Below are 22,450 nucleotides of genomic sequence, written 5' to 3' on the forward strand. Positions count from 1 at the left end.
ACAAAGTCCTCCACACTCTTCACCTTCCTCTTTTCAAGTGGAAGAAAGGGGTCTCTTTTGGAGCTGTGAGCTGTGCAGCCTGGGGTTAGGGGAGTGGTGATGCTAGCACTTCTTTGGCTGCCCCAGCTGGCATCTTAGTCTGTTGTGTGCCTCCCCAGTCCACTGTCTCTGGCCCTAGTTCAGCACTAGGACATAAGAATTGCAATCCTTACAGCCTAGACTGCCTTTCAAGTTTACTTGGAGACACAGAGCCAGTGTAGCTCTTGGTGGCAAGGCTTGCAGGCACTCAAGTTCAGAGTGCTAGGATTCACGATTCCCCTCTGGCTAGGGCTGGTTTAAATGTTCCCTCGACAGGCAGGTGTCAGTTGAGTTTGGTCTGGTTTTCCTTTCTGCTCCAACAAGACAGCACTGAGTTCAATGCCTCACGAGTGCTGTGTTCTTTCTTCCCCTAGTGCTCAGAGACACTGTACTATGTTACCGCTACCAGGGTTGAGGAGGAGTGGCATCTACCACTCAGGACTGTTTTTTCTCTCTTCAATGCCTCTTTCCGCAATATGAAGTTAAAACCAGGTAATATGAGTACTCGCTGGAGTTTTGGTTCTTATGACGGTGTTTTTTCTGTGAAAATAGTTGTTAACTTAGTGTCCTTGCAGAGGGAGAGTGGGGACGACTGGTGGATCTTTCTATTCTGCCATCTTGCTCCATCTCCTCCCTCAGCCATTATTTCTTAAAATACTCTTTCTGGCCTCACCCTCTTGGACATTCAACTACAAGTACATTGGACTGTTTTAGGTTGTTCCACAGCGTAAATCTTGTCAATTTGGGACGGTGGGGGTTCTGTATATTTTATTTTGGATAGTTGCTATTGCTATGTCTCTGTATTTGGTTTTAAAAGTTTTATTTTAAAGACAGGGTCTCGCTCTGTTGCCCAGGCTGGTCTCAAACTCCTGGCTTCAAGCGTTTCTCTCACCTCAGCCTCCCAAAGCACTGGGATTATAGGTATGAGCCACTGTGCCCCACCTCTATTGCTGTTTTAGAAGTAATTAATCTTCTGTTTTACAGCATGCAATCTGCCTTTAATCTGACCAAGTGTATTTTTAATCTTGAACATTGTATGATTTATCTTTAGGAATTTGGCTTGGGTCTTTTTACATTACCCATGCATATTCAACCTTTGCCCTAGCTTCTTGAACATCTGAATTCAGTTGCAAATAACTTTTAATGTCCTTATCTACTAGTTTTATAATCTGTGTCATTTCTCTGTCAGTTTTTATTTTTCTTCTCATTATTGGCTATATTTTTCAGCTTCTTTGCGTCCCTGATAATTTTTATTTGGGTGCCAGACTTTGAGATTTGTTCTGGGAAGCAGGTAGATTACTTTGGAATAGCTTAATCCTCTTAGGTTATGCTCTTAAGATATGTTAGGCAGGACCAGAGCAGCAGTAGTTAGTCTATGATTAATTTAACCTTGCTACTGGGGCAAGACCTTTCTTTAATTGATGCCCTGAGAATTATAAGATTTTCCACTTTGGCACCTGGGAAGAGTCTATTATTCTCTGCTCTGCATGAGTCTAAAGCACTATTCTTTGTAATCTGTTTATGTGGTTTTCCACCTTGATTTGGATAGTTTGCTTACTTTCACGCATGCACTGATCATAAACTAAATATTAAAGGGGGAACCTCTGCAGGTCTCTGGGGTTTTCATATAGGTCTCTTCTCTATCTTACTCCTCACTTCAAACTCTAGACACCTTGATATCCAAGGACTCCAAGCTGTATCCTCCTGACTCAGGCAGACTGCTGTGCTATGACTGAGTGTTCCCTCCCTGCAGTGTGACCTGGAAACTTTGTCTTGGCAGTCAACTAGGCCAATCATAGAGCTCAGGACAATGTCTTGCATGTTATTGTTCAGTAACTCTGTCCTGTTTTGTTTTTTGTTGTTGTTGTTGTTGTTGTTGTTTTCGGAAATAGGGTAAATCTGGTCTCTGTTTCTCTCAGAGCTGAAGTTGACAAATTTTTAATGACTGATGTATTGTTGTTACTGTAGCTTCATTCATGTTTTCTCTTTCATTTTGACACATCTTTAATAAGTTATTTTTCTAGAAAACTGTTTTGTTCAAAATTTTACACTTGTTAGTATAAGGTCATTAGTAATATTCTTTTATCATATTTAAAATTTCTGCAGAGCTGAGTTCAATTCCTAGATATCCTTGTTAACTTTCTGTCTTGTTGATCTGTCTAATGTTGACAGTGGGGTGTTAAAATCTCCCATTATTATTGTGTGGGAGTTTAAGTCCCTTTGTAGGTCACTCAGGACTTGCTTTATGAATCTGGGTGCTCCTGTGTTGGGTGCATATATATTTAGGATAGTTAGCTCTTCTTGTTGAATTGATCCCTTTACCATTATGTAATGGCCTTCTTTGTCTCTTTTGATCTTTGTTGCTTTAAAGTCTATTTTATCAGAGACTAGGATTGCAACCCCTGCCTTTTTTTGTTTTCCATTTGCTTGATAGATCTTCCTCCATCCCTTTATTTTGAGTCTATGTGTGTCTCTGCACGTGAGATGGGTTTCCTGAATACAGCACACTGATGGGTCCTGACTCCTTATCCAGTTTGCCAGTCTGTGTCTTTTAATTGGAGCATTTAGCCCATTTACATTTAACGTCAATATTGTTATGTGTGAATCTGATCCTGTCATTATGATGTTAGTTGGTTATTTTGCTCGTTAGTTGATGCAGTTTCTTCCTAGCCTCGATGGTCTTTACAATTTGGCATGTTTTTGCAGTGGCTGGTACCGGTTGTTCCTTTCCATGTTTAGTGCTTCCTTCAGGAGCTCTTTTAGGGCAGGCCTGGTGATGACAAAATCACTCAGCATTTGCTTGTCTGTAAAGTATTTTATTTCTCCTTCACTTATGAAGCTTAGTTTGGCTGGATAGGAAATTCTGGGTTGAAAATTCTTTTCTTTAAGAATGTTGAATATCGGCCCCCACTCTCTTCTGGCTTGTAGAGTTTCTGCCGAGAGATCAGCTGTTAGTCTGATGGGCTTCCCTTTGTGGGTAACCTGACCTTTCTCTCTGGCTGCCCTTAACATTTTTTCCTTCATTTCAACTTTGGTGAATCTGACAATTATGTGTCTTGGAGTTGCTCTTCTCGAGGAGTATCTTTGTGGCGTTCTCTGTATTTCCTGAATCTGAATATTGGCCTGCCTTGCTAGATTGGGGAAGTTCTCCTGGATAATATCTTGCAGAGTGTTTTCCAACTTGGTTCCATTCTCCCCATCATTTTCAGGTACACCAATCAGACGTAGGTTTGGTCTTTTCACATAGTCCCAAATTTCTTGGAGGCTTTGTTCATTTCTTTTTATTCTTTTTTCTCTAAACTGCCCTTCTCGCTTCATTTCATTCATTTCATCTTCCATCAGCGATACCCTTTCTTCCAGTTGATCGCATCTGCTACTGAGGCTTCTGCAATCTTCGCGTAGTTCTCGAAACTTGGCTTTCAGCTCCATCAGCTCCTTTAAGCCCTTCTCTCCATTGGTTATTCTAGTTATCCATTCTTCTAATTTTTTTTCAAAGTTTTTAACTTCTTTGCTATTGTTTTGAATTTCCTCCCGTAGCTCAGAGTAGTTTGATCGTCTGAAGCCTTCTTCTCTCAATTCGTCAAAGTCATCCTCCATCCAGCTTTGTTCCGTTGCTGGTGAGGAACTGCATTCCTTTGGAGGAGGAGAGGTGCTCTGCTTTTTAGAGTTTCCAGTTTTTTTGGTCTGTTTTTTCCCCATCTTTGTGGTTTTATCTACTTTTGGGTCTTTGCTGATGGTGATGTACAGATGGGTTTTTGGTGTGGATGTCCTTTCTGTTTGTTAGTTTTCCTTCTACCAGACAGGACCCTCAGCTGCAGGTCTGTTGGAGTTTACTAAAGGGCCACTCCAGACCCTGTTTGGCTGGGTGTCAGCAGCGGTGGCTGCAGAACAGCGGATTTTCGTGAGCCCACAAATTCAGCTGTCTGATAGTTCCTCTGGAAGTTTTGTCTCAGAGGAGTACCTGGCCGAGTGAGGTGTCAATCTGTCCCTACTGGGGGGGTGCCTCCCAGTTAGGCTGCTCAGGGGTGAGGGACCCACTTTAGGAGGCAGTCTGTCCGTTCTCAGAGTTCTCAGATAATAATAAAAATAAATAAATAAAAAGATAAATAAAATAAATAAATAAAATAAAATTTCTGCTTTATCTGTAGTTATGATTATTTTATCATTGCAAATATTATTTTTCTTGATAATTCTTGTCATAAATGTGTCTACTCTCTTAGACTTTTCAAAGACCCATAATTTAAATTAATTGATTCTGTCTTTGCTTTCTGTTTAATAATGTTTAATATTATACCTAATAATGTTTAGTATTATACTTATTTCATTCTTTCTACTTTCTACTTTGAATTTAATCTATTGCTATTTTCTAATTTCATAAGTATAACCTTTAACTCATTATTTTTATTCAACTTTTTTTCTCTAAGCAGTTAAGGTTGTAGGTAACCCACTAAGTAACACTTAACCAGCATATCATAAGTGTTGTCATATTGTAAGCTTTTCCAAGTATTTTCTAATTTTCAGTACAATTTCTTTTTTCTTTTGTTCATCACTTATTTAGGAGTGCTATTGTTTTTAAATTTCCCATATCTTTTTCATCTGATACTTGCTATTCACTTTTTTCTCTAAGTTTATTCCTCTGATGAAAGTCTTTTCTCTCTACAGAATTAGATATTGAACTATTATACTATCATTGGTCTCCAGGTCATCTCTGTAGTTTCTCCAGTTTAAACAGTTTTGCACAAGTTGTTAAGACCTATGTTCATGTACAAACACGTTTTTATCATCCCCTGTGCCTCAATGCTTGATTCCCCCTCTTCACTCTCCAATCTATTATGATTACTGGTTTCCAACCTCTGCTCAGGTGCCATTTCATGCTCTTTCTAGACATTTGAGTATGAAGGGAAATTTTTCCTCCATATTCTCCAATGAGCATAGGTTATTTTCTTATATCCCAGTCTAACTCATCTTCTTCCCTATGAAATAGTCCTATGATTTTCTACCAATGGATAGGAGGCTGGCTTGCCTTGGTCAGCTATTATCATTTTTCCAGAAGTTTTCCAGCTCTCTGGGTTTTCTTTCTTTGAGGTCTTCTCACCTTAACTTTGGCCTCACTGTGTTGCTTATTCCAGCCTGGTAGAATGAAAAGCAGTAGTGACTCTCCTAACTTTCCTTTGCATTAGCCAATTATTAAGTGGGATACTGAACACAGATTTCAGTGTTGTCTTGACTCCTTTGTCTCTCTCCAAAGCAGTTAAGATTTATCTTTATAGTGTACTAAAAAAATTACATACTGGATTCTTTGTCTCCTTTATTCACACATACATTTCTTCATTATATTTAACAGAATTCAGCTACAGCTCTCTATTGGAGAGATTACCTTGCAAATAATAAAGAGCTAGTCCTTGATTTCTTCACTCCAGCTAGTTGTAGTAATTTTGCTGCAAACAGGTCTTCACTCCTGATTAGAGACCATATGCTGAGAATTAGCTCATGGAATAAAGCCCTTGACTCTTCCTTTAGTTAAGTACCAATCTATTGGGTTTTCCCCTGGACTCCCTCACTTGTAGAGGAGATATTGACTTGTCTCGTGTCCTGTGTTTATGTTACCCAAGGCTCTTCCTTGGCAAGAGAACTGAGGCTAACTCTGTGTCATAATTCCTTCAGGGATGTATTCTACCCCAAATCCTGCTGAACTCCTTCAGGGGAATAGTTTAATGACCTATAAATAAAGCAACAGGAAAGGACATTTGAATCTTTGTTGTTGAGACTTACTGTGTGATAAAACAGGGCAACTCGTATGGCCACCGAACATTCCCACTTGCCATATAACATTTGATTCCAGTATTCAGGTTAATAAGTAGATTATGGTCATCCATTTGCATTTTCCTTGTCAGTGATACTATTTTTAGCCCAGTGACCCAAACTTGTGAGTAGGATACAGGCTTTCCCTTTCAGTCAGATGGGCTCACAGATGACCTTTATTTATTTTTCTTTGTCTTGATATAGTTCAGTCTCTACAGCCACAAAGCCAGCACTTGAGTGAATAAGAAATTGTGTAGCATGGTCAGCAGAGCAAGGCTCACACTGGATCATGTATCAGGCCCTGAAGGTTTGCTCACCGTGTCTACACTGAGCTCTAGGAAAACATGAAAGCCTGGTGGTCAATTGTGCTTGGAATCCAGTTGTCTTTTGATTTTCTTGGCCTTCCCCAGTTGTATATTTATAAAAGAGAATTAGATCATTGAGCGGTTAAGTAATTTAGGAACAGTTCTTCAAAAAACTATCATAACCTTTGAACCTCCTCTGATGATTTTCATTTCTCTACAATTGGTGGGGCATTGTCAACTGGTGTTTTCTGGTAACTTTCTGGTACTGATGCTCACTCTATGCTTCAACACTCTGTGCCCAACATATTTGAAAAAGAATGGGAAGAAATAGGAACAAGTAATTCCAAATTAGTCCTCCTCAAACTGTTCAGTAGTTTAAGAAGTGGTTATTCATGTTTTTCCCAAGCCCTGCAGAAAATAATTATTTCATCTAATTAAACCGACACTGGCTAATTGGTGTCCCTAATTGCCATTTTTGTTAATCAATGAAAAGTGGCAGTTGTCCCTGAAGTATCTTGGACTTTGTTTCAAATTGATAGAATACCACAGAGGATAAGACAAAAGTTATTTGCTCTCATAAACCATGGATATTTCCTTAAGTGTTTTTGCAGTGGAAAGGAAGGGAGTGGAAGGTTTTTGAAGACAAAGGAAAAGGGTGGAGGGAGAGAGAGATAATGAGAATGAGGAAGATAGAGAGATTGGATTTCAAGAAAGTAGGGAAGAGGAAAAAATAGGAAATTCCCAGGATTAGTAAATCTTCACTCCCCTAGAGTGCAGCACAGAGGGAATAATACCTAAGAAGCCTGCATAGTGATTCTGAGTCATCTGGGCCCTAGTCACAGGGCCTCAGTGCTTCAACAAATATTTCCATGCTCTCTTGTGACAGATGAGAAGCTAAGCTGCCAGATCAGAATGGGCCATGTGCTCTGGGACAGTAGAATTTCAGTGATGCACCTGCAGCATTGACTGTAGAGAACTCTGGAAAGCCCTGGTGCTACATATGTCCCTGGAAACTTTGCATATCCCTGGGGATCTGAAGGAAGGAGAGGCAAGAAGACAAAAGAAGAATGGAGATATCAATAAAATAGTAGTCCATATAAAGAAAAAAAAACTTTAGCTTTTGCTTACTTGAGACTTTCATCAAGACTAATATCTGCTAAAGAGGGGTCAACTTGTATACTAGAAAAAAATTCACAGAAGCTTAACACCAGTATGTTTATAAATTAGGTTTACTTGATTCTTGGTAAGCAATAGGTGAATTGCCAATTCCTAATATTTATGTATTTCTCAACTGACTGGTAATTTAGTTAGCTCTGACTATCAGTGATTTAGTGATGACAGAAATAAGTTCTTGTTTTGTCTATTACATTCACATTTTATTAAGATATATCCATCCTAAGTCACAATTTCTGGGATCAACTTGGCAATATCTATTAAAGTTGAAAATGCAAATATTCATAAACCAACAATTCTGCTTCTATGCATATACTCTAGAGAAACACTTGCATATGTGCAAAGGACACAGATACAAGTATACTCAATGCAGTACTATTAGCAAGAGCAAAAATCTGGGGAAAGTTTTACTATCTATGAATGAGAAAATGATTAAACACATTGTATATTTACAAAATGACATGTATAGCAGTTAAGGTGAATGAACCAGATCATTACATACCAATATGGACTCATCTCAAAAGCATTATATTGAGTCGAAAAAACAAGTTACATACTGATATAACTTATTTAAACTTTTAAAATGCACAAAAAATACCGGCATTATTTTTGCATTATTGAATATGTAAAAAGTATTTAAAATAAGAAATTCAGAAGGATAAGATATAGAACAATTCTATCATGAAAGAGAAGAAAATGCAACTATAGATTGAATATTAAGGGATCTTCAACTGTTTCAGACATGTTTTGTTAAATTAAAATTAAAAATATTTGTGGTGCCAGGTACAGAGGCTCAGGTATGTAATCCCAGCACTTTGGGAGGCCAAGGCAGGCAGATTTCTTGAGCTCAGGAGTTCTAGACCAGCCTGGCTAACATAGAGAAACCCTGTCTGTACTAAAAGTACAAAAAAGTTTGCCAGGTGTGGTGGCTCATGCCTGTAATCCCAGCTACTAAGGTGACTGAGACAGGAGAATAGCTTGAACCCGAGAGGCAGAGGTCACAGTGAGCCAAGATCACACCACTGGACTCCAGCTTGGGCAACAGAGCAAGGCTCCGTCTCTAAAAACAAATAAACAAAAATTGTGGCAAATAAAATGTCAACATTTGTTATTTTTTATTATTTCTGGATAGTGTTATACATTTGGTGTTTTTTATAAATATTCCCTGCCCTTTAGTTTAAAATTTTATAAGATTTTTTTTAAAAAGTGATTTCTCCTCCCCATTCTCCTATACCAACTCTGTGCAAGATTTCTAGTCATTCTTTAAATCTTTCTTTCTTTTGTTGAATATATATTGAGCATCTTCTATGCATTATGATTCAGGAGGCTTAAAACCTCCTTTGCTAAATATACATGTAGACAAATAACATGAGATACAATCATTTAAATGCTCCAGCAGAAGAGGCTGACTCCATGCAGTGTGTGTGGTGAGGAGGTGTCAAAGGGTAGATTTAATATCACTGGGTATTCAGGAAGGCTTCTCAGAGGTGGAGAGACCTTCTCATTTGTGTCACATTTGTGTATGGGATTTAGTGACATCCCATTTGCCTTCAGGTTAGGTATTCCAGGATAAAAAACCAGGGACCAGAGATACAAAACTGCATAATGCACTCAGAGAGCAATAAGACGTTATGCCTAGAATCAGCAGAGGAGAAAATTTCTAGGACAGGATGTTAATGTCAAATGTTTTATGACTTTAAGATGGATGATGTCTCAGCTTATGATTTCCAAGGAAGCAGCTTCAGTCTAGTGATGAGAGAGGAAGCCAGGCTATAAGATGCTGATTAAAGGAGACCTACTTCTCATTATAGAAGTATGATGGTAAAGAGAAGGAAAGATGGAATAGTAGCTTTAGAAGTAAGAAAATTGATGCACAAATGTATCTGAAGTTTATTTTCAGATCTGTTACATAATATATAACTTTCAAATATATAACATACAGACTATCAGGCTTATAATAAGAATGGTTATTTGAGAGCTTTTAATGAAGGAAAGTATGACAGAGTTCTGACTTTTAGCAAAGGCAAAAGATCTATGAACTATCTTGTTATGAATTATGCCGTTCATTTCATTTATCACTTATACCCTAATACTGTACTGAAAGAAGCTTTCATAAGCAATTCTATAAGAGTGAAGTTCCACGGTTTGTAGAACAAAAAACACAGCATTTTTAGACAAGGGTATCTTTTTGTTTTTCTCCCTGAATGCGGTTTCCACAGCTTAAGGAAGAGGAGTCATGTTTTGGTTAACTCTTTTGGGAAGACAAAAAGGGGTGTTAATGAGAATTCTGTCTATAAAGGCCTTATAATACATAATAGGAATAAACAGAAGACTGGCAGTCCAAGGAAAGTACTGATTCAATTGCATGTTGTGGAGGAGTGCTTGGGTACTTCTGAGATGGCCAGGAATAGAACTGTTCCTCAAACTTTCTAGGCAGACCAGGTGCTACCCAATACAGGGACTAGGTTTTCTCTGTGCACAGCTGGCTGTGGGTGGAAGAGTTGCATCCACCCGAGCTGTGAATTGAAAGCCAATTTCTTTGAAATTGTCTTAATTTGAATGTATTCTCTTCCTCCTTTCATTCACCAGGTAGCCCTGAGCACTGGATGTTTGTCAGTTTCTTGAACTACTGAGGGCAACAAGGATCTACCTGATCCATCCTCACATTTATAATATTTTACATTTTATGAAACACATTCATTTAAGCCTGGCACAGGTATTCCAGTCTGTTTTACGTGAGACAAAAGGCTAAAAAGGGTTGAATGAGTTATCTTAACTGCTGAGAGATAGTGGGGGAACTCAGCCCTTAGGGAAGGTTTTCCTGCTTTATTATTTCAGTTTGGGAGTGCCAATGAGAACTATTTGGGTCCCTCCAACACACCCCCTTTTAGTCCTTTTACTCAGGAAAAAAGAACATACCATTCTTGTCAAAGTTGGGAGCACCCCTTGGTTTTATACAAATGGTAAGGTTTCTATGGCCCATGGGCAGAAAAAAAGCTTTCCATTTTCCTCTTGGACTTCTAGTTTCTCACAAGGTGTATTCTTTCTTTGTCTCTTGCCATAAATGCATCTTGGTGAGTGGAGCAGGCTAGTCATTTCCACCTCCCACTGCAAAGACTGTGTGTGTGTGACAGTTAAAGGCATGGGTTCTAGAGTTTATAGCACCTGTATGATTCAACTTTGAATTATAGTTCAAATCCCAAATTTTCACTTACTCTTCTGAAGTTCTTCTGTTCATGTCTTCTAAATTGTTATGTAGGCTGGTGATGGTGGCTCACACTTGTAATCCCAGTGCTTTGGAAGGCTGAAGCGGGAGGATCACTTGAGCCCAGGAATTGAGACCAGCCTGGGCAACATAGCAAAACTTATATCTATAAAAAACAAAAACTTAGGTGGGCATGGTGGCACACCTATAGTCCCAGCTACTCAGGAGGCTGAAGAGGGAGGTGTTTGAGCCCAGGAGTTTGAGTCTGCAGTAAGCTATGATCGCACCACTGCACTCCAGCCTGGGCAAGAATGAGACCCTGTTTCTAAAATATAAATAAATAAATAAATAAATAAATAAATAAAATTATGTGTAAAAACCCAGATAAGAGCTACCACACACTCTGCAGTAGTCTTCAGAGTGCTGTGCTCCCTGGGGTGTACAAGGGCATTCACCAGAGCAAACAAAAAATAATTAGAGCTTCTCTTTATATTACTTTTTATATAAAATATTAAGCTTTTCTCTTAATCAATATATGGATTAACACTGGTTCCTGCACTCATTGGCATCGTAGACAGCAAGCCAGGCCCTTGAGACATCCTGAAGGACAAACGGAAGTTTCTCAAAGTGGAGGTGTTGACAATGCTGGTCTTACTCATTTGATTTTAGTGTCTTGTAACAAAGGTATAGTTTACATGCCATTGATTGCCACCGAGGTAATTATTTTTATAAATGGACAACCAAGAAATTTTTGTTTTTTAAATATTTTGTAATGAGAAGTGAAGTAACATTGAAATTTCACACAGAGGTTTGCCATTTATCTTTCGACAAAATATTAAAAACAGTTGTTAAAATTTAAAAGTTAAATATTTCTATTTTATAAAAAGATACATATTTTAAGTTTGCTAAATTTTTGTGAAGGAAATGACTTCCAGCAGTATGCTATCTGAAATATACATATATATATATATACATATATGTGTCTATATATATATATATATATATATATATACACACACACACGCACATTAAATGTCTCTCTCAAACAAAAGGGTGAAATTTAAAAAATAAGTGAGAAAGTAAAAGGTACTTTTTAAAAAATCTCTGTATTCAGACAGCATTTCAGAAATGGATATTTAGAAATTTTCATTTCTTTCTAATTTTATTGCTGAAAGTTTATTGCTTTGTAATTTATTGCTGAAAATAATCTGTCACATGTAAAATCTCTTGTACCTACAAAACTGGATGTGCTTACAAAATTGAAAAACTAAATTTTCTCACTTGTTTAAAAATCTTCCAGATGACTTTGTTCATTGAGTTTGAACCCATTTGTTTAAAAAAAACATCAGAAAACTATCATATTCCAATTTGTTTGTTAAGGGCAACTGATTAATAGCAGAGAAGATGAAAATTTGCTATCTGAATTTCAGCAGAAATTTTTGTGTAATTGGTAGATGAGATTGAAAAATGAGTTTCATGATTTAGTAAACATAGCTAGTATATACTTCTGTTTGAAACTATGTATGTTTTTGAGCTAGCCTTTCTTTTTTGGTTGTTGTTGTTCTTGTTGTTTGTTTTGAGATGGAGTTTTGGTCTTGTCGCCCAGGCTGGAGTGCAGTGGTGCGATCTCGGCTCACTGCAACCTCTGCCTCCTGGTTTGAAGTGATTCGCCTGCCTCAGCCTCCCAAGTAATTGAGATTGCAGGTGCCTGCCACCATGCCCGACTAATTTTTGTAGTTTTAGTAGAGACGGGGTTTCACCATGTTGGCCAGGCTGGTCTGGAATTCCTGACCTCATGATCCACCCGCCTTGGCCTCCCAAAGTGCTGGGATTACAGGCGGGAGCCACCGCGTCTGGCCGAGCTAGCCTTTCAACTATGACAGCAAGTAAAATCAAATATTGAAATAAACTGGACTTAAAATCAGACCTTCAAATATCTGAATCACAAAATTTAAGCCCAAATCTCACAAAATAAGGCATTATCTACCACATTTACTATAAACAATATTGTGGAAGGAGTCAAAAGAGTTTGTCCTATTAATTTAAAAAGAATATTTAAAATTACGGTGAATTTAGTTCTTATGCTTTTAAATGTGTTCTGTAATGTAACAAATACTTAAAATTCTGAATACTTTAGTAGTGTGTTATGAAGAAGTAAATACACATGTATTGAAGGTGCATGGCTCAAAACCCTTTTACTGTTGGGTAAACCAAATCAGAAAGCTTCCTCTGTTCTCCTAGAAAAGGCTGTATGCAGGCTCTGGTTACACTGGGGATGTGTTCCTGGAAGTGGTAATTCAATGAGATCATTTCTATACAGGATTATTATTGTGTAGCCCTGTTGAGTCTTGCTTCCAGACACAAGTTAGTACTTGTAACTCTTCCAGATACAAAGAGTTAGTAATCACCCTTTCTTCTCCTTAAATCCGTGACGTTGTGATGCACTTCCAACTATTTTTTCTTCCAGCTACTAGCCATACATTTGTGGGTGGTTACTCCCAATTACAATAATTACACGAGGCCCTTAGACTTCCTCCAATACCTATATGGCTGTTGATCTTCACTACATATTTCTTTGACCATGATCTTGATGGTGCCTCAAACTGCTCTAAAATTTGCACCTTAAGGTGTACTATCATAATCCTCTCTTGTGTCTTAACAGCAGTTTTAGCAGTATTACTTGTCTACCTTTTAATAACCGTATTAAATCAAAAAATTGTTCACCAGTAAAAGAAAGAAAAGACAGGAACAGGGATAACAGCAAAGAAACAGCGTAGGTTATAGAACTCACTCTGTGTAGGATAGACCATAGAGAGTTCACTGGCTAAGTCCATAGTTCAAGAGAGCATGGAACAATCTGCCACTCTATTTTTCACTGACTATAAAAACCCTTTTTATTAACATTTATTCAAAACTAGAAAAGTCAATTGAACTGATCCAGCCTGCCACTGAATTGCACTCTTCATACAAAATCCCTTTGACTAAGCTCTACTTCCTGTCCACCCAGAGCAGGGGACAATCCTTCTTACAATCAGCAGACTAACTCTAGGTTTAGACGCCTCAACTAATCTGTAAGTTTTTTTAGGGTAGGCAGCCATCTCACAGGTCACAGTTTTTTTTTTAAATGCATCCCCTACAGTCATAGCTAGAGAGGTTAATTGTACAATAGAGCTCTAAGAGATATTTGTTAAACTGTGTGCTGGAGTGGCTGGTGAAATGAAACAATGAAGCTTGTAAAGTAGATCACAAATACTGACTCCCAAGTAATGTTTTTGGTTTTGAACATGAATGTATCTCACATTTCCATGACACATACATTTTAAGAATACATATTGAATCATTCTGTGAAAACACAATTCAAATGGACTTGGAAAAAAAAAAAAAAACTACATCCATTTCTTACCCTCAGTGCTTTTAAGAGGATTTACCCTCTCTTGTTTCCTCTCAGTGCTGAGGAAAAGAGTTCTCTAAAGCTGAAGCTAGTGTAATTTGAGCAACGCTATCTAAATTCTAGCTGATTTACTGATTTCTCTGGGAGGAAAGACATTGAAATCTGTCCCTCCTCTTTTTTCCCTACTGCTTCTCTCTCTTTTTTATTAGAGCTTGAATACTTTTGAGAATTTTGGAAAGATTGCTTTCCTTCCCTTTCAGCTCCTGCCGAAATGCATAAAGCAACTAAATAAACATTCACTGAAGAAGTCAACAGTGGTTATAACATATAGACTACAAAGTCTATATTTATATGAAATTGGAGTACCCTAGAAAATTTAGTTAGAAGTCATGATAACTGATACTCTGGACTAACATCTTTTTTCTCAGCTGCCCCTGGTTACCTTTTGGTTTTAAGCACTAGGTCGAGAGGGTTCAATCAACTCTTGTTTAACTTTGTGGAGGCTCCAAAGGCCCTGGTGCATTTTTTTATACTAATGTCACCCAACTTAAAAAACAAAAATCTCTCAGTGCTTTTTTTTTTTTTTTTTTTTTTTTTCTATTTCTCCATTTTAAAAAAGGGGGGAGATTCTCTTCCCTCTCAGCCGCATCTTTCCTCCAGAGGGCACCAGGTGAAGGGAAGGGGGTTGTATGATTAATGACCTTGAATGCTAAAGATAGCACATGGCACCTTTATTACATTCCCTTTAAAGAAAATACTCATGTGTCTTACTTGTTAAAGAATATTATTTTCTAGACTATTTTTTCCAATTATTTTCAATGTCTATAGATAATCCTGAATTTCATTTAAAGAGAGGCAAGAATTGACATATTTTTAGTTAATAGTCTAAACATGTCAATTTAAATAGAGTTCAGAGACCAAGGTTTTTTATTACACTTTTTGGGAAGGGAAATTGTGCTGATAAGATTTCAGGAGCCTACAGGAAGAAGGCTGCTTCAGACATGCACATACAGGCTGAGCACTGTTAGTAAATGAAGCCAAAATGCACTGGAAAGATTTAATAACATTTTTATTAAAAGCAGCAGAAAGAAAATATGCAAAATATGATACACTGAATAAGCCCTTTTTTCCCCTCATAAAAGGATATAAAATGAGAATATGCTAGTGGTACATACTACAAACTTAACTTGGAAATAAATTTTGAGAGTACATTGGCTGGGTTCATTTTAACTCTCATCTGAAGATACATTTCTCATCATTTCCTTGGTTTCTCACTGTCCTCCTTTTCCCTATCTGTGAAGCACCGTGTTTTCTATGGTTCCCTTGCAAAAATTGATTTGAAAGGCTCTCTCCAAAGAACATTCCACTACTTTAGGAGAATATGAATTGAGAGTTCATAATAATAGTTTTAAAAAATAGTTCTCAACTTGGGAGAGTCCAGGAACAATTTCTGAGGAAATTGACATCTTTGGAAATTGGGAGAATTTTTATTGGCTTAATTAAGATAGATTTTAAGTGTTAATGGTTTATTCACATAGTGGAGAAAGATTGACTTCAGTCTGTACTTGTCCTTTCTCTGTGTGTGTGTGTGTGTGTGTGTGTGTGTGCACGCGCACACACCTTATGAGGCAATACTCTGCTATCTCCCTATGTCCTTAGCTTACTTGTTGTTCCATTACATAATAAGGAATATACCATATGAGTGTGCTCATTTAAATGTGTTTATCTAATTAAAGACAGTAAGTTCCAAATAATTTTTTTCAATTCTTGAGTGTTGGATATTACATTTGTTTATCTACTTTACTCAACATGCACACAATATATAGTAGCAACACCACGAAGTTTTTCCAAAGCTATGATTATATATCTCTAGTGAAGTGAGGCTCAGAAGACCTTCTTCACACAGATCTCAACAAACTGCTGCCCTTATACCAATTGCTCTCTTTCTTGAACTTGCAAGATCACAGCTGGGTCTCCTTATGAAAAGAGAGCAGATAATAATTGCACTAAATATGCATTAAATTACTTTGCAAAATGATAGTGGCATTCATTATAAACCCTGTGTTTGAGGAGTTTAATCAGCTATTTAAATTTTCATCAGGATGCAAGTCGACATGTGAGTTCTTGGCCAAAGGCATTCTATTTACCACATAAATATTTGTTGATTAAGAAAAGCACAGGCCCCTACATTTTCCTAGGGTTTCAGAGGCACACAAGCATTTCTCAGGAGCAATAAATAAAAACATGAAATTTTTAAAAATCAAACTTGAATTTTGATACATTGTTTAGTTGGCAACTATGTTTCCTATGAATAATATGCCACTTCACAGTGATTTAATATTAATACTCATTAGGAAATCAAGTTTAGGAAAGTGGAATTGGAGAACATAGAAAATGATAGTAAATTGTATTATAGAAAAGCAACTAATAAATGCAAAGCAAATGATTTGCTGATTGTATCACAAGGTTTTATTTTAGTTTCTTCTATGTTAAATCTTATATACACCAGAGCACTTAAACCAAAATGAAAATGGAGTAATTGAGGTTATAGTATTTTATTTTCCCATTTACCTGTCCTGAATTCCATATAAAGTTTGGACCTATATTGATTAGCTTCAGAAAACAAAGTTGGTACATTTTCAATCTGCTGGACTCCAGGAAGGGGATTAAGGGGAAAATGACTTCTGGTCTTCATCACAGCAAGTGATTCATTTATGAAGGCCTGGGTGTCATGCAAGTGCTGGCAAGAAGAAAAGGAGGGAGGGAAGGAGAGGAGAGAAATGAACTGAGATCACCTTGAATTGGCTGGGACTGACTGGTTTCTAGATAACTAAATGAGATTTTAAAAACTTTTTCCTGTAATAGTTTAGCATTCTGAGTGAAGGGTAGTAATAGTGAATGTTTGTAAAAAGTATAAATGAGACTGCTCAAGAGGAAAAGGGAGAAAGAAACATATCTGGATATTGTGGTTTTGCTCTTTGAATGAGAGTTTGTAACACAGTGGATGTTTACATTTTCATTTATTATTACACTTTTAATATCTGCTATTACTCTGACTGGTATAAAATAACACGACTGGAAAGGACATTAGAAAATTATTTAGATAAATCTCCCATTCCCTTTGCAGGAGATAGTTTAAACTATAAATGTGCAGCCTCATGAAAGGTGATTATTTTGTGCACTCTGTTGTATCCACCAGAATTGAAGTTCAATAATAAGAAGGACTTTTCTGTTCTATTTGTCACTGTATTTACTCCTTTAACCTAGAATGGTATCTAGAACACAGTAGATGCACAACAATTATTTTTTGAATGAGAAGGTGAAGAAATAAATGCATGTGTCCTTAGGAGACTAATGAAATGAAATGGGGGCAAATGGCTTTTTAAGTCAGGAAGTACACTATATTTTCAGGGGTTTTCTCTGAGTAGAGTGAAGCTACAAATTGAACTCTTAGGGCTACTTTACCCCTAAGAGAAGGGGTAAAGATGATAGTGCTTTTTAAAGTTTGTGTGTGTGTGTGTATCTCTCTTCTTCAAAGGTGTCATTACTAGCAGAGATGGATATCTTTATAATTGAAAGGAATTTTAAAAAATGACTGGCAGCCAATACTTTTTAAAATTATTCATGTATACGGACATTCCCTTGTTTTCTAACTGCAAGTCTTTTGAGGGCATTGGCTAGAAAATTGCCTCTGACAATGAGTGTCATTCAAAACCTTGGCTTCAAAAGTCTGAAATGCTGGTCTACCTGCCATTGCTAATCAGACATATAACCCTCCCCTCCCAGGCAAATATCTTTACTTCACTGGACCTCAATTTCTCCATCTAAGGATTGCAATTTAGGCTGTTTTGGGAGCGCTCCAAGGTTCTTTCCAGCATAGTAGCCTATGAATTTGCATTCTAAGGTCTACTTTGACTACTGGTTGCAGCTTAGAATGTATTATTATGTAATACTTCTGTGCATTTTTAAAGTGTGCCTCCTTCTTTTCTTTGCTCTTAGTTGTCACACTTCAATTGACCAAGTGATACCATCATGTCTCTGCTCCTCTTCCACTGGGAAGTTGAGTTGGGTAGAACTTCCATGTGGACAATGTTTCGGGCACACATACTGCAATCACTGAGGCCCACTGGTGAGACAACTTGACTATGGGATTAATGTCTCTGCCTTTCCAACCAGTGTTAATAGGACTCAGAAGTCAGTCATGTCAGTCATAACAGTAACAAGAAGTTAGAAGTAAGATATCTCTAAGTTCATACCTCAAAGCAATGTGGGAGATAAGTCCCTCCTTTTCCTCTCTGTCTCTCTCTGTCTCTCTGTCTCCCTGACTCTCTCTCTCTATTTGTGTGTGTGTGTGTGTGTGTGTGTGTGTATACTTGAATGGGTGCATGCATGTGAGCCTCCACCAGCACAAAGGAAAAGAAGATATAGTCCTAAAACAGAAAACCATCAATCCTTTCATAAATATAAACATTCTTATAAGCAAAATGAGAGCAAAATTTTTCAGCACCACAATAGTACCAACTAGTTCACAAAGTATCTCACTAGTTGTATAGGAAAAAATTAACTTCAAACTCTAGTCTGTTCTCTAGGGCAATGAGAAGTTTTGTCTATCCACAATATCTTTAATCCTCCTATCCGCTTCTATGTACTTCAGGATAATGGCTCTGCTACCAAAATCTTTCCTGATTTTGAGCCTCATTTCCTTTTTCTTTCTTCCATTCATTTGGTTTTAATCGTACACTTTTTTTTTTTTTTTTGAGACGGAGTCTTGCTCTGTCGCCCAGGCTGGAGTGCAGTGGCACGATCTTGGCTCACTACAAGCTCCACTTCCCGGGTTCATGCCATTCTCCTGCCTCAGCCTCCTGAGTAGCTGGGACTACAGGCACCCGCCACCGTGCCTGGCTAATTTTTTTGTATTTTTAGTAGAGACGGGGTTTCACCGTGTTAGCCAGCATGGTCTCGATCTCCTGACCTCGTCATGATCCACCCGCCTCAGCCTCCCAAAGTAATCGTACACTTTTAAAGCCTCTTAAAATTTTCTCTTTTCAATGTATTTAATCACTTTTTCTATAAGTACATGAAAGATGATTTTTTTAAAACTTCAGTCATTTAAATAATTTTAAGTTAATCATACTGATCGTGTTCTCACTCACTCCTTCTCTCTCATAATATTGAGGATTGCGAGATTCCCTTGGCAAGGATTAAATGTTGATGTGGTTAATCGGAACAGCTGTTTATCTGATATTTGGAAACTCACTGGAGCAATATCCGGTTTTCAAGGTAAATAAATTTACCCCTTTCCCTCAAAATTGTTGAACATTTTGAATTTTCAAATGCCTGCCAGCTCTCCTGGTTCTGTCTTATAAACTCACCATCAGTCATCTGCAAATCTTTATCAATAGCCCTTGTGCCAGGTTCCTGGAAAATAAAGGGCAAAGAGATTACTATCTCAGACTCAGGGGAGAGAGAGATCATAAACATAAATATATTTTTAAAACTATACACTAATAGCATATTCTAAATATTCAACATAAGTGAGGGAAATAAAAATTACTACAGGAGTTAAGAAGTCAAAGCCGGGGCACACGACTAACTCCCCAGAGAAGTAGAGCAATGGTTTTCTAGGCTTTAAACATGTATCTGGAGATCCAGCTATTTGTGAAAGTGATCCATGCACCCCTAAAGGATTCACAGATGGACTTCATAAACATCAAGAATTTTTTGAAATCGCATGGAAATTTTTGTTTTTATGTTCTTATTTTTTCTTGAGGGAGTCCGTTTTTCAGTTCTGTTTATGCCTGAGGTTCCTGACTCTCTATGTGGGATAACTTCTGACCAAGAACTTTGCCCATTCTGGTTCTTAGGCTATTCGTCTCCACTCTGACCTAAGCACTACATCCATTATCTGAGTTTTTGTTTTATACATCTGTGAGTAAATTCTTACCTTATGCCTCAAATTCACAGTAACTAAACTTCTGTTTGGCTTATATAAATGAGTTTCTCTCTGAACCACCACTTTTACCTACTAGATCTCCCAGAAAATGAATTTTCTGTCCCTGAACCAACTTCTCAGAGCTGGTTTTCTGATATCATCTACTAGGTTTCCAAATGCTAGCCACCTGTCTTATTGTTCTTTTTGTTAATAGCCAATGACCCTGGCTTGAACATATGCCTTGAATCTTAGATAAGGTATAGGACTTTTGGTTAGTCATGTTTTAGTCCAGCCTATCTTTTTCCCCTGATTAACTAATCTGTAAATTTCAGATCTGCCTTTGGACACATGATCTAATATTTTAAGCTATTAAGGTCTTTAATCTTTCACATTGTTATCCAACCATTTAGTGTCCTAGATAGAAATTGTATGTAATCCTAGATTTTCTTAACCCTCAGGCCTTAAACAAGGTCTTCAAAGTAATTGACCTAATACAAATTGAGGTGGGTAATAGAGCACTATTGAGAAGTATAGAAAACACTCCAGTAGGAGGTAGGGGAAGCAATTTAAGCAAATTAGAGAGGTAGAAATCCTATAGCATGTTCAGGAAGGAACAAATAGTTATGTGAAATAATAAATATTTGAATTATATAGTGGTTTTGATTGGACTAAGGAGTTGATATTTTTGTTTACAATATCCTCTGGAATAGAGCTTCTTAAATTAAAAATTGCACAAAATCTTAAGATATTGTGGGCAATATTGGTGATTAGAGTCATTATTTAACACTTTTAATGAGTTTCTTTTGTAGATGATTCAAAATTCAGTATATCTATTATGCAAGTACAATCTTTATGGTACTTAGCTTCCGATGGGTTCTCGCACTGTTTTTACCATCACATTATATTTTAGAGCTACCATATGGTGGTAAAATGCCAAGATTCCAAACTAAACTTCGTTTTCTGAAATAACATACATTGGTAATACTCCATAATTGTTACACCAGTGATTTTCTACAATGCTGTAAAGTATCAGAAAGAATCCATTTTATTTGACAGTTTTATAATTCTAAATGTGTTATTATTATTTTAAATATGGATATTTTAATTTTGAGTTACTGTACCATGGGATGTTTTTGTTTTATAAAATTGTTTAACAGCATAAGCTCTGACTTTTAATTTAGGGTAGGTTTAGCTTGTAATTTTTAAAGTACTTTTATGACTAGAAGCCATTTTTCAGTGATAATTAAAGTTATATTAAGCGAATCTTGTAAAATGTAACACCATAAACTGTTACAGTGGTGCTAATCTGATAAATTGCAAAAGCAGTGAATGTCATTAGCACTTTAAACACATGGAAAACAAACATAAAGGAAGATATAGAAGCAAACATAATGGTAACCCTTAAAATTTGAAATGATTAGCAGTGATGCTAGCTTACAGGCTAAGTGTCTTCTGAGATTCTTGCAAGGAGGTTAGATGTCTCAAATATATGTTGGTCTATTTATTAGAAGAGGAAAAATACCAAATATATTTCACTAAATATTTGCCTTTGAAGAAAAATGAAGCTATGACTTGGTCAACTGAGCATTTACCTGCGAACAGAGAAGGATAGAAAAAATTGTGTGGGAAACACAGTAGGTCTCTGATAAATGTATATTATTTGTGTGAACCATAATATTATTATTGGAGCCATCCACTAATTCTCCAGACCTTCTCTAAGCTTCCCTAGGAATTCCTTTATAGATCTGTATTGGGTACTATTGTCCAAAGAACGCCTAACACATGAAAATAGGATTGAATTCCTTTGAGGCCCAGAGTTCCCCTTGAAGAGGAACAGCTAAGGAACCCCTTAGTGGTGGTTAGTTTAGCAGCATAGATCAGGACTGTATATGAATATTTTACAATAGTCCACACCTCTGTAGAGTCGGGAATGAGGTCCAGCCCCAAAGGAGGCCACTTCTCGAACATGCTTGTCTTTACCAAATTATGTCTGAAAAAGTTTGTGACATGCAAGCTACGAAACTTTCTATCCAAAATAATATTTTTTCTTTAAAATCAAAACAGGAAATTTTTTATATATCCTTGCCCTTTCAAACACAATATGAAAAATAATCCATCATAACTTTGAAGTCTTCTTAAAGCGAGGGAAAGACAAATGCTTCTATTTGAGTAGAACCGTTAAATTTTCTTATTAATGCACTTAGTACTATATGTTCAATGCAAAATATACCCTAACAGATTTTTGATTTGCAATTTCTTAATTTGGTCTATCAAATACTTTTTCTTCCCTCGATAATTTGTTTTAAAAAGTTCTTCCTCAACATGGAAAATTGCAGTTTTAGTAGATATGGATTTTGAGACAATCTTCTGGTGGAAAATTGGGAATATGTGTGAGAAGTGATACTTCAGAGAGAAAAGGAGCCCTGGTGAAATGCAGAGAAGAAATAACAGATGAAGCATGGTCCTGTTGCTTCTCCCTGAAATCACGGTATAGTGTCCCAGGTTTCTAAAAGAAATAAAAAATGGTAAATCTTAGAAATGTAATTGTTCACAGTACATTATAC

This window comes from Nomascus leucogenys, chromosome 3, assembly GCF_006542625.1.
Source record: "Nomascus leucogenys isolate Asia chromosome 3, Asia_NLE_v1, whole genome shotgun sequence".
NCBI classification, from domain to species: domain Eukaryota; kingdom Metazoa; phylum Chordata; class Mammalia; order Primates; family Hylobatidae; genus Nomascus; species Nomascus leucogenys.